Here is a 12,059-nt window from a genome sequence, read left to right on the forward strand (position 1 = left end):
GCTGACGCAATAGCTGGTCTAAGTATAATGCCTGAGTGTGTATATACAGACTTCAGGATCGCCTCCTGCTTTCTATCAGCAGGTTCCTTAAGGGCGGCCGTATCCTGAGACGGTAGTGCCACCTTTTTAGTAGAGATGAGCGCCTGAAATTTTTCGGGTTTTGTGTTTTGGTTTTGGGTTCGGTTCCGCGGCCGTGTTTTGGGTTCGACCGCGTTTTGGCAAAACCTCACCGAATTTTTTTTGTCGGATTCGGGTGTGTTTTGGATTCGGGTGTTTTTTTTCAAAAAACCCTAAAAAACAGCTTAAATCATAGAATTTGGGGGTCATTTTGATCCCAAAGTATTATTAACCTCAAAAACCATAATTTCCACTCATTTTCAGTCTATTCTGAATACCTCACACCTCACAATATTATTTTTAGTCCTAAAATTTGCACCTAGGTCGCTGGATGACTAAGCTAAGCGACCCTAGTGGCCGACACAAACACCGTGCCCATCTAGGAGTGGCACTGCAGTGTCACGCAGGATGGCCCTTCCAAAAAACCCTCCCCAAACAGCACATGACGCAAAGAAAAAAAGAGGCGCAATGAGGTAGCTGTGTGAGTAAGATAAGCGACCCTAGTGGCCGACACAAACACCGTGCCCATCTAGGAGTGTCACTGCAGTGTCACGCAGGATGTCCCTTCCAAAAAACCCTCCCCAAACAGCACATGACGCAAAGAAAAAAAGAGGCGCAATGAGGTAGCTGTGTGAGTAAGATAAGCGACTCTAGTGGCCGACACAAACACCGGGCCCATCTAGGAGTAGCACTGCAGTGTCACGCAGGATGTCCCTTCCAAAAAACCCTCCCCAAACAGCACATGACGCAAAGAAAAAAAGAGGCGCAATGAGGTAGCTGACTGTGTGAGTAAGATAAGCGACCCTAGTGGCCGACACAAACACCGGGCCCATCTAGGAGTGGCACTGCAGTGTCACGCAGGATGTCCCTTCCAAAAAACCCTCCCCAAACAGCACATGACGCAAAGAAAAAAAGAGGCGCAATGAGGTAGCTGACTGTGTGAGTAAGATAAGCGACCCTAGTGGCCGACACAAACACCGGGCCCATCTAGGAGTGGCACTGCAGTGTCACGCAGGATGTCCCTTCCAAAAAACCCTCCCCAAACAGCACATGACGCAAAGAAAAAAAGAGGCGCAATGAGGTAGCTGACTGTGTGAGTAAGATAAGCGACCCTAGTGGCCGACACAAACACCGGGCCCATCTAGGAGTGGCACTGCAGTGTCACGCAGGATGTCCCTTCCAAAAAACCCTCCCCAAACAGCACATGACGCAAAGAAAAAAAGAGGCGCAATGAGGTAGCTGTGTGAGTAAGATAAGCGACCCTAGTGGCCGACACAAACACCGGGCCCATCTAGGAGTGGCACTGCAGTGTCACGCAGGATGTCCCTTCCAAAAAACCCTCCCCAAACAGCACATGACGCAAAGAAAAAAAGAGGTGCAATGAGGTAGCTGACTGTGTGAGTAAGATAAGCGACCCTAGTGGCCGACACAAACACCGGGCCCATCTAGGAGTGGCACTGCAGTGTCACGCAGGATGGCCCTTCCAAAAAACCCTCCCCAAACAGCACATGACGCAAAGAAAAAGAAAAAAAAAAAGAGGTGCAAGATGGAATTGTCCTTGGGCCCTCCCACCCACCCTTATGTTGTATAAACAGGACATGCACACTTTAACCAACCCATCATTTCAGTGACAGGGTCTGCCACACGACTGTGACTGATATGACGGGTTGGTTTGGACCCCCCCCCCCCCAAAAAGAAGCAATTTATCTCTCCTTGCACAAACTGGCTCTACAGAGGCAAGATGTCCACCTCATCATCATCCTCCGATATATCACCGTGTACATACCCCTCCTCACAGATTATCAATTCGTCCCCACTGGAATCCACCATCTCAGCACCCTGTGTACTTTGTGGAGGCAATTGCTGCTGGTGAATGTCTCCACGGAGGAATTGATTATAATTCATTTTAATGAACATCATCTTCTCCACATTTTCTGGATGTAACCTCGTACGCCGATTGCTGACAAGGTGAGCGGCGGCACTAAACACTCTTTCGGAGTACACACTTGTGGGAGGGCAACTTAAGTAGAATAAAGCCAGTTTGTGCAAGGGCCTCCAAATTTCCTCTTTTTCCTGCCAGTATAAGTACGGACTGTGTGACGTGCCTACTTGGATGCGGTCACTCATATAATCCTCCACCATTCTTTCAATGGTGAGAGAATCATATGCAGTGACAGTAGACGACATGTCCGTAATCGTTGTCAGGTCCTTCAGTCCGGACCAGATGTCAGCATCAGCAGTCGCTCCAGACTGCCCTGCATCACCGCCAGCGGGTGGGCTCGGAATTCTGAGCCTTTTCCTCGCACCCCCAGTTGCGGGAGAATGTGAAGGAGGAGATGTTGTTGACAGGTCGCGTTCCGCTTGACTTGACAATTTTCTCACCAGCAGGTCTTTCAACCCCAGCAGACTTGTGTCTGCCGGAAAGAGAGATCCAAGGTAGGCTTTAAATCTAGGATCGAGCACGGTGGCCAAAATGTAGTGCTCTGATTTCAACAGATTGACCACCCGTGAATCCTTGTTAAGCGAATTAAGGGCTCCATCCACAAGTCCCACATGCCTAGCGGAATCGCTCCGTGTTAGCTCCTCCTTCAATGTCTCCAGCTTCTTCTGCAAAAGCCTGATGAGGGGAATGACCTGACTCAGGCTGGCAGTGTCTGAACTGACTTCACGTGTGGCAAGTTAAAAGGGCATCAGAACCTTGCACAACGTTGAAATCATTCTCCACTGCGCTTGAGACAGGTGCATTCCACCTCCTATATCGTGCTCAATTGTATAGGCTTGAATGGCCTTTTGCTGCTCCTCCAGCCTCTGAAGCATATAGAGGGTTGAATTCCACCTCGTTACCACTTCTTGCTTCAGATGATGGCAGGGCAGGTTCAGTAGTTTTTGGTGGTGCTCCAGTTTTCTGTACGTGGTGCCGGTACGCTGAAAGTGTCCCGCAATTCTTCTGGCCACCGACAGCATCTCTTGCACGCCCCTGTCGTTTTTTAAAAAATTCTGCACCACCAAATTCAAGGTATGTGCAAAACATGGGACGTGCTGGAATTTGCCCAGATTTAATGCACACACAATATTGCTGGCGTTGTCCGATGCCACAAATCCACAGGAGAGTCCAATTGGGGTAAGCCATTCCGCGATGATCTTCCTCAGTTGCCGTAAGAGGTTTTCAGCTGTGTGCGTATTCTGGAAACCGGTGATACAAAGCGTAGCCTGCCTAGGAAAGAGTTGGCGTTTGCGAGATGCTGCTACTGGTGCCGCCGCTGCTGTTCTTGCGGCGGGAGTCCATACATCTACCCAGTGGGCTGTCACAGTCATATAGTCCTGACCCTGCCCTGCTCCACTTGTCCACATGTCCGTGGTTAAGTGGACATTGGGTACAGCTGCATTTTTTAGGACACTGGTGACTCTTTTTCTGAGGTCTGTGTACATTTTCGGTATCGCCTGCCTAGAGAAATGGAACCTAGATGGTATTTGGTACCGGGGACACAGTACCTCCAACAAGTCTCTAGTTGGCTCTGCAGTAATGATGGATACCGGAACCACGTTTCTCACCACCCAGGATGTCAAGGCCTCAGTTATCCGCTTTGCAGTAGGATGACTGCTGTGATATTTCATCTTCCTCGCAAAGGACTGTTGGACAGTCAATTGCTTGGTGGAAGTAGTACAAGTGGTCTTACGACTTCCCCTCTGGGATGACCATCGACTCCCAGCAGCAACAACAGCAGCGCCAGCAGCAGTAGGCGTTACACGCAAGGATGCATCGGAGGAATCCCAGGCAGGAGAGGAATCATCAGAATTGCCAGTGACATGGCCTGCAGGACTATTGGCATTCCTGGGGAAGGAGGAAATTGACACTGAGGGAGTTGGTGGGGTGGTTTGCGTGAGCTTGGTTACAAGAGGAAGGGATTTACTGGTCAGTGGACTGCTTCCGCTGTCGGCCCAAGTTTTTGAACTTGTCACTGACTTATTATGAATGCGCTGCAGGTGACGTATAAGGGAGGATGTTCCGAGGTGGTTAACGTCCTTACCCCTACTTATTACAGCTTGACAAAGGGAACACACGGCTTGACACCTGTTGTCCGCATTTCTGGTGAAATACTTCCACACCGAAGAGCTGATTTTTTTGGTATTTTCACCAGGCATGTCAACGGCCATATTCCTCCCACGGACAACAGGTGTCTCCCCGGGTGCCTGACTTAAACAAACCACCTCACCATCAGAATCCTCCTGGTCAATTTCCTCCCCAGCGCCAGCAACACCCATATCCTCCTCATCCTGGTGTACTTCAACACTGACATCTTCAATCTGACTATCAGGAACTGGACTGCGGGTGCTCCTTCCATCACTTGCAGGGGGCGTGCAAATGGTGGAAGGCGCATGCTCTTCACGTCCAGTGTTGGGAAGGTCAGGCATTGCAACCGACACAATTGGAGTCGGACTCTCCTTGTGGATTTGGGATTTCGAAGAACGCACAGTTCTTTGCGGTGCTACTGCTTTTGCCAGCTTGAGTCTTTTCATTTTTCTAGCGAGAGGCTGAGTGCTTCCATCCTCATGTGAAGCTGAACCACTAGCCATGAACATAGGCCAGGGCCTCAGCCGTTCCTTGCCACTCCGTGTGGTAAATGGCATATTGGCAAGTTTACACTTCTCCTCCGACAATTTTATTTTAGGTTTTGGAGTCCTTTTTTTACTGATATTTGGTGTTTTGGATTTGACATGCTCTGTACTATGACATTGGGCATCGGCCTTGGCAGACGACGTTGCTGGCATTTCATCGTCTCGGCCATGACTAGTGGCAGCAGCTTCAGCACGAGGTGGAAGTGGATCTTGATCTTTCCCTAATTTTGGAACCTCAACATTTTTGTTCTCCATATTTTAATAGGCACAACTAAAAGGCACCTCAGGTAAACAATGGAGATGGATGGATACTAGTATACAATTATGGATGGACTGCCGAGTGCCGACACAGAGGTAGCTACAGCCGTGGACTACTGTACTGTGCCTGCTGCTAATATAGACTGGTTAATAAAGAGATGTAGTATGTATGTATAAAGAAGAAAGAAAAAAAAACCACGGGTAGGTGGTATACAATTATGGACGGACTGCCGAGTGCCGACACAGAGGTAGCTACAGCCGTGGACTACTGTACTGTGTCTGCTGCTAATATAGACTGGTTGATAAAGAGATGTAGTATGTATGTATAAAGAAGAAAGAAAAAAAAACCACGGGTAGGTGGTATACAATTATGGATGGACTGCCGAGTGCCGACACAGAGGTAGCTACAGCCGTGGACTACTGTACTGTGTCTGCTGCTAATATAGACTGGTTGATAAAGAGATGTAGTATGTATGTATAAAGAAGAAAGAAAAAAAAACCACGGGTAGGTGGTATACAATTATGGATGGACTGCCGAGTGCCGACACAGAGGTAGCTACAGCCGTGGACTACTGTACTGTGTCTGCTGCTAATATAGACTGGTTGATAAAGAGATGTAGTATGTATGTATAAAGAAGAAAGAAAAAAAAACCACGGGTAGGTGGTATACAATTATGGATGGACTGCCGAGTGCCGACACAGAGGTAGCTACAGCCGTGGACTACTGTACTGTGTCTGCTGCTAATATAGACTGGTTGATAAAGAGATGTAGTATGTATGTATAAAGAAGAAAGAAAAAAAAACCACGGGTAGGTGGTATACAATTATGGACGGACTGCCGAGTGCCGACACAGAGGTAGCTACAGCCGTGGACTACCGTACTGTACTGTGTCTGCTGCTAATATAGACTGGTTGATAATGAGATGTAGTATGTATGTATAAAGAAGAAAGAAAAAAAAAACCACGGGTAGGTGGTATACAATTATGGATGGACTGCCGAGTGCCGACACAGAGGTAGCTACAGCCGTGGACTACTGTACTGTGTCTGCTGCTAATATAGACTGGTTGATAAAGAGATGTAGTATGTATGTATAAAGAAGAAAGAAAAAAAAACCACGGGTAGGTGGTATACAATTATGGATGGACTGCCGAGTGCCGACACAGAGGTAGCTACAGCCGTGAACTACCGTACTGTGTCTGCTGCGACTGGATGATAAATAATGATATAAAAAATATATATATATCACTACTGCAGCCGGACAGGTATATATTATATAATGACGGACCTGCTGGACACTGTCTGTCAGCAGAATGAGTTTTTTATAGAATAAAAAAAAAAACACCACACAAGTCACACGACGAGTGTTTAACTTTTTCAGGCAATCACAATATAGTATACTACTAACTATACTGGTGGTCAGTGTGGTCAGGTCACTGGTCAGTCACACTGGCAGTGGCACTCCTGCAGCAAAAGTGTGCACTGTTTAATTTTAATAATATGTACTCCTGGCTCCTGCTATAACCTATAACTGGCACTGCTCCCCAGTCTCCCCCACAATTATAAGCTGTGTGAGCACAGTCAGATATATACATAGATGATGCAGCACACTGGGCTGAGCAGTGCACACAGATATGGTATGTGACTGAGTCACTGTGTATCGTTTTTTTCAGGCAGAGAACGGATTATATTAAATAAAACTGCACTGTCTGGTGGTCACTGTGGTCAGTCACTACTAAACTCTGCACTCTCTACAGTACTCCTAAGCTCCAGTAAATCAAGTGTCTCTGTTTAAAATCAATCTCACTCTCTCTCTTCTAATCTAAATGGAGAGGACGCCAGCCACGTCCTCTCCCTATGAATCTCAATGCACGTGTGAAAATGGCGGCGACGCGCGGCTCCTTATATAGAATCCGAGTCTCGCGATAGAATCCGAGCCTCGCGAGAATCCGACAGCGTCATGATGACGTTCGGGCGCGCTCGGGTTAACCGAGCAAGGCGGGAAGATCCGAGTCGCTCGGACCCGTGAAAAAAAAACATGAAGTTCGGGCGGGTTCGGATTCCGAGGAACCGAACCCGCTCATCTCTACTTTTTAGACAAACGTGTGAGTGCTTTATCCACTCTAGGAGGTGTTTCCCAACGTAACCTATCCTCTGGCGGGAAAGGGAACGCCATTAGTACCTTCTTAGGAATTACCAATTTCTTATCAGGGGAAGCCCACGCTTCTTCACACACTTCATTTAATTCATCTGATGGGGGAAAAACTACAGGTAGTTTTTTCTCCCCAAACATAATACCCTTTTTTGTGGTACCTGGATGTAAATCAGAGATATTTAACACCTCTTTCATTGCCTCAATCATGCAGTGAATGGCCTTAATGGGCATTAAATTTGACTCCTCGTCGTCGACACTGGTGTCAGTATCCGTGTCGACATCTACTTGTGCCATCTGAGATAGCGGGCGTTTCAGAGCCCCTGAAGACTTTTGAGACACCTGGACAGGCACGAGCTGAGAACTCGGCTGTCCCGCAGTCGGCATGTCGTCAAATTTCTTATGTAATGAGTCTATACGTGCACTCATTTCCTTCCATAAGCACATCCACTCAGGTGTCTGCCCCGCAGGGGGTGACATCCCTTCTAAAGGCATCTGCTCCGCCTCCACCTCATTATCCTCATCAAACATGTCGACACAGCCGTACCGACACACTCCACACACACAGGGAATGCTCAATATAGAGGACAGGACCCACAAAAGCCCTTTGGGGGGACAGAGTGAGAGTATGCCAGCACACACCAGAGCGCTATATAAGGCAGGGACTAACTGAGTTATGTCCCTTATAGCTGCTTTTTAATATAAACTATATACTGCGCCAAATTAAATGCCCCCCTCTCTCTTTTTTACCCTTTTCTGTAGAGTAGTCTGCAGGGGAGAGCCAGGGAGCTTCCTTCCAGCGGAACTGTGAGGGAAAAATGGCGCCCAGTGTGCTGAGGGAGATAGCTCCGCCCCTTTTCCGCAGCCTATTCTCCCGCTTTTTTATGGAATCTGGCAGGGGTATTTACCTCATATATAGCCCCTGGGGCTATATATTGAGGTATTTTTGCCAGCCAAGGTGTTTTTATTGCTGCCTCAGGGCGCCCCCCCCCAGCGCCCTGCACCCTCAGTGACCGGAGTGTGAAGTGTGAGAGGAGCAATGGCGCACAGCTGCAGTGCTGTGCGCTACCTTGGTGAAGACTGATGTCTTCATGCCGCCGATTTTCCGGACCATCTTCTTGCTTCTGGCTCTGTAAGGGGGACGGCGGCGCGGCTCCGGGACCGAACATCAAGGCTGGGCCTGCGATCGATCCCTCTGGAGCTAATGGTGTCCAGTAGCCTAAGAAGCCCAATCCGGCTGCAAGCAGGCGAGTTCGCTTCTTCTCCCCTTAGTCCCTCGCTGCAGTGAGCCTGTTGCCAGCAGGTCTCACTGAAAATAATAAACCTAAGACTATCTTTCTTCTAAGAGCTCAGGAGAGCCCCTAGTGTGCATCCAACCTCGGTCGGGCACAAAATCTAACTGAGGCTTGGAGGGGGGTCATGGTGGGAGGAGCCAGTGCACACCAGGTAGTCCTAGATCTTTCTGGAGTGCCCAGCCTCCTTCGGAGCCCGCTATTCCCCATGGTCCTTTCGGAGTTCCCAGCATCCACTAGGACGTTAGAGAAAAAGGTCTTGTAAGGGTTCATTTGTGGCATCGCCAGTCTCTGCAGGAGAGCAAATGTATGAGAAGCCTTGTCATATTGCATGCACGCAGGAGAACTTGAAGTGTGTGCTTCAGTTCCACTTGTTTAAAATATGGATGTTATTTTTTCACTAATATCAGCGTTATTCTCAGAGAAAAGATTATTATTATTATTATTATTTATTAATGCTTTAATCGCCATTCTCAAGGCCAGATTAATCATTTAACTGACAATTTTTTTTTCCAAAAACTGCTCAGAAATTGTTGGGTTTCTTTAGCAGTGAATTAGGTGAAGAACATGTATTTAAACTTATCCAAAACAATTGTATAAAAAAGGGGGTGGGTGGCTTTTTGATAATGCTGTGAGTGTTAGCCACGCCCCTTTACCGTCACTGTGAGGGCATGGCCAGTGCTTTGTGATATGTCCCCAGTCCCTCACACAGCGTGTATTCACCGCTGCTCTACACGCAGAGCAGTGAGTGACAGGAAGCCTCCCAACTGCCCCCGCCCCACCGCGGGACACTGTGGTCCGCGGGTGGGACAGTCCCCAAAAAACAGGACTGTCCCGCGAAAATCGGGACAGTTGGGAGGTATGCTGTATAGTACTGTATATACCTTCTTGCAGATGGTGCCTAATACTCTGATAGAAATTACTCTGATTGGCTAAGCGTTGGACCACTCTCAGCCAAGAAGCGGACAGTTTCTATGGCAGTGTCCGCTGACTGGCTGATAGGAGATCATTATGGAACTCTGTCAGCAAACTGACCAATCAGCGTGTCACTATTAATCCCTATGGAGAAAGTCCTCATTCAGAAATTACTGCATGTGGCAAATGCCTGCCTTCACATGGACATCACAGCACAGTGTTTACCTTCACTTGGAAATTGTCACTACCTGCTTAGAGGACATGTATAGTAGCAGATCATTGTGGAAATTGTCACAGATGCTGTATATTTGCAATAAGCAATCACAGTGGAGAATTAGGTTTCTTTTACAGGCTGCAAGCTTACATTTTTTGATAAAAATATTGGAAGAACAAATGCCTCAAGCTTTTACTGTATTTGCTAGATACTGTACATTGGGCCTAATTCTGAGTTGATCGCAGTAGCAAGTTTGTTAGCAGTTGGCCAAAACCATGTGCACTGCAGGAGGGGCAGATATAACATGTGCAGAGAGAGTTAGTTTTAAGTGGGGTGTATTCAAACTGAAATCTAAGTTGCAGTGTAAAAATAAAGCAGCCAGTATTTACCCTGCACAGAAACAAAATAACCCACCCAAATCTAACTCTCTCTGCACATGTTATATCTGTCCCCCCTGCAGTGCACATGGTTTTGCCCAATTGCTAACAAACTTGCTGCTGCGATCAACTCAGAATTACCCCCATTATGCACAAATTTGAAGTACTGTCCTGTATATTTTTTCAGGGTATACTATTTCAGTGTACTGTATATCAAAAAAATAATTTGTTAAAAATAAATAATATTCATTATAAGCTCAAACCAGCTTATTTATAAGTGTGTATGCATGCATGTATGTATATATATATATATATAGAGAGAGAGAGAGAGAGAGAGAGAGAGAGAGAGAGAGAGTTCAGTACATTGGCCCTCATTCCGAGTTGATCGGTCGCAAGGCGAATTTAGCAGAGTTACACACGCTAAGCCTACGCCTACTGGGAGTGTATCTTAGCTTCTTAAAATTGCGACCGATGTAATCGCAATATTGCGATTACAAACTAATGAGCAGTTTCTGAGTAACTTCAACCTTACTCTGCCTGTGCGATCAGTTCAGTGCTTGTCGTTCCTGGTTTGACGTCACAAACACACCCAGCGTTCGCCCAGACACTCCTCCGTTTCTCCAGCCACTCCTGCGTTTTTTCCGGAAACGGTAGCGTTTTCAACCACACGCCCATAAAACGCCGTGTTTCCGCCCAGTAACACCCATTTCCTGTCAATCACATTACGATCGCCGGAGCGACGAAAAAGCCGTGAGTAAAAATACTATCTTCATTGTTAAATTACTTGGCGCAGTCGCAGTGCGAATATTGCGCATGCGTACTAAGCGGATTTTCATTGCGATGCGATGAAAAATACCGAGCGAACAACTCGGAATGAGGGCCATTGTCATAAAACTTTGTAGAAGGAATCAAAAAAGCAGCACATTAAAACATACAGTAGTTTCAATACTACTACTTTGCTATTTGGAGCATGCGCAGTGCAGTTTAGGAATAGCGACATCTAGTGGGCATACAGTTGTATTACACTCTCCAGTGTCTCAGTTCATTATTCTGTGACTGATGCCATGATGCGACCAGGTGCGTGCGTATAAGAGGTAACTAGCCAGGAGTGCTACATGGCATATGGATGCTAGATGTCTGAGGATACATTTGTATATTCCCCACCACATTCCTGCCAGTATATTGCTGGATCGTGGGAGGAAAACAGAGCACCTGGAGGAAAGTCACGCAAACATGGGGAGAACATACAAGCCCCACACATATAGGACCTTGGTGGTGCTGTGAGGCAGCAAGCTAATTATTGCGCCACTGCATGCCGGCTGCCAGGGAGAGGTGTGCACTGCGCTGATGCAGGGCACCTAAACCCACAGTGGGCAAAGACGTCTCAATTATACTGCTAGAAGTTATTTTGTAACCTAACCAGTAATTAGCGTCTATCAATTAATGCCACGTGTCCCCGCCCACTTAAGACTTTTACTCTCTAGTGATGTGAGTAACAGAACACAGCTGGCATCAACATCCGGTCTCTTCATCGCTCATGATCCCTCTCACCCACACTCTTGCTCTCACTCTTTCTCTCTCAATGGCATTGAATGAAAGAGAAAATATCAGAGGATCTTGGAACAAAACCAAGCAAGGAATCTGGCAGCCGCTTACAACCAATGCCCCAGATGAGTTATCTTCTGTTCTGCCTCATTTTCTCTTTACACAATGGTGTTCACAGCACATGTTTAGAAGATGCATCTATGCTGTCTCCTCCAGCCTGGAAATACGGCTTCATTTCCACAAATCCTCCTCCTTATTCTCTGTATACGTGTCCACCTCTTGTTACCTTTTAGATCTACATTAGGTGTAGCAGTTCTTATCGTTCATTAGTAGAACCTTGGCGTAGAGGCATCTCCCAGCTGTGTGTGATATGCATTTCCCCAGCTGGCAGCTCCGCTCTGATCACTGTAAAACACGATGTATGGTCAAGAGCCAATAACGGCTAAAAATAGGTTTTGTTTGTTTCAAAAATGTAATTGTCCATGCCTCAAAAGCTACTGCGATATCTCTCTTTTATATCATGTGTCGGCAAACATAGCTTAAGAAAACGCTTTTGTGAGATGTATTAAAACTT

The 12,059-nt window shown here is 47.0% G+C and overlaps 1 protein-coding gene and 1 long non-coding RNA gene across 7 annotated transcripts in view; one reads left to right on the plus strand and one right to left on the minus strand.

The window, feature by feature from the left end:
- Positions 1–12,059, plus strand: part of LOC134969512 (serine/threonine-protein kinase Nek11-like) — an 840,206-nt gene that overhangs the window by 366,382 nt on the left and 461,765 nt on the right. The window lies entirely within an intron of this gene.
- The window catches only part of LOC134970196 (uncharacterized), a 67,662-nt gene that overhangs the window by 5,166 nt on the left and 50,437 nt on the right, over positions 1–12,059 (minus strand). The window contains exon 2 of the long non-coding RNA XR_010189717.1: positions 11,772–11,890. This is a non-coding gene — a long non-coding RNA (uncharacterized LOC134970196). The remainder of the gene's footprint in view (positions 1–11,771; positions 11,891–12,059) is intronic.

Source organism: Pseudophryne corroboree, chromosome 11 (genome assembly GCF_028390025.1).
Source record: "Pseudophryne corroboree isolate aPseCor3 chromosome 11, aPseCor3.hap2, whole genome shotgun sequence".
Classification (NCBI taxonomy): domain Eukaryota; kingdom Metazoa; phylum Chordata; class Amphibia; order Anura; family Myobatrachidae; genus Pseudophryne; species Pseudophryne corroboree.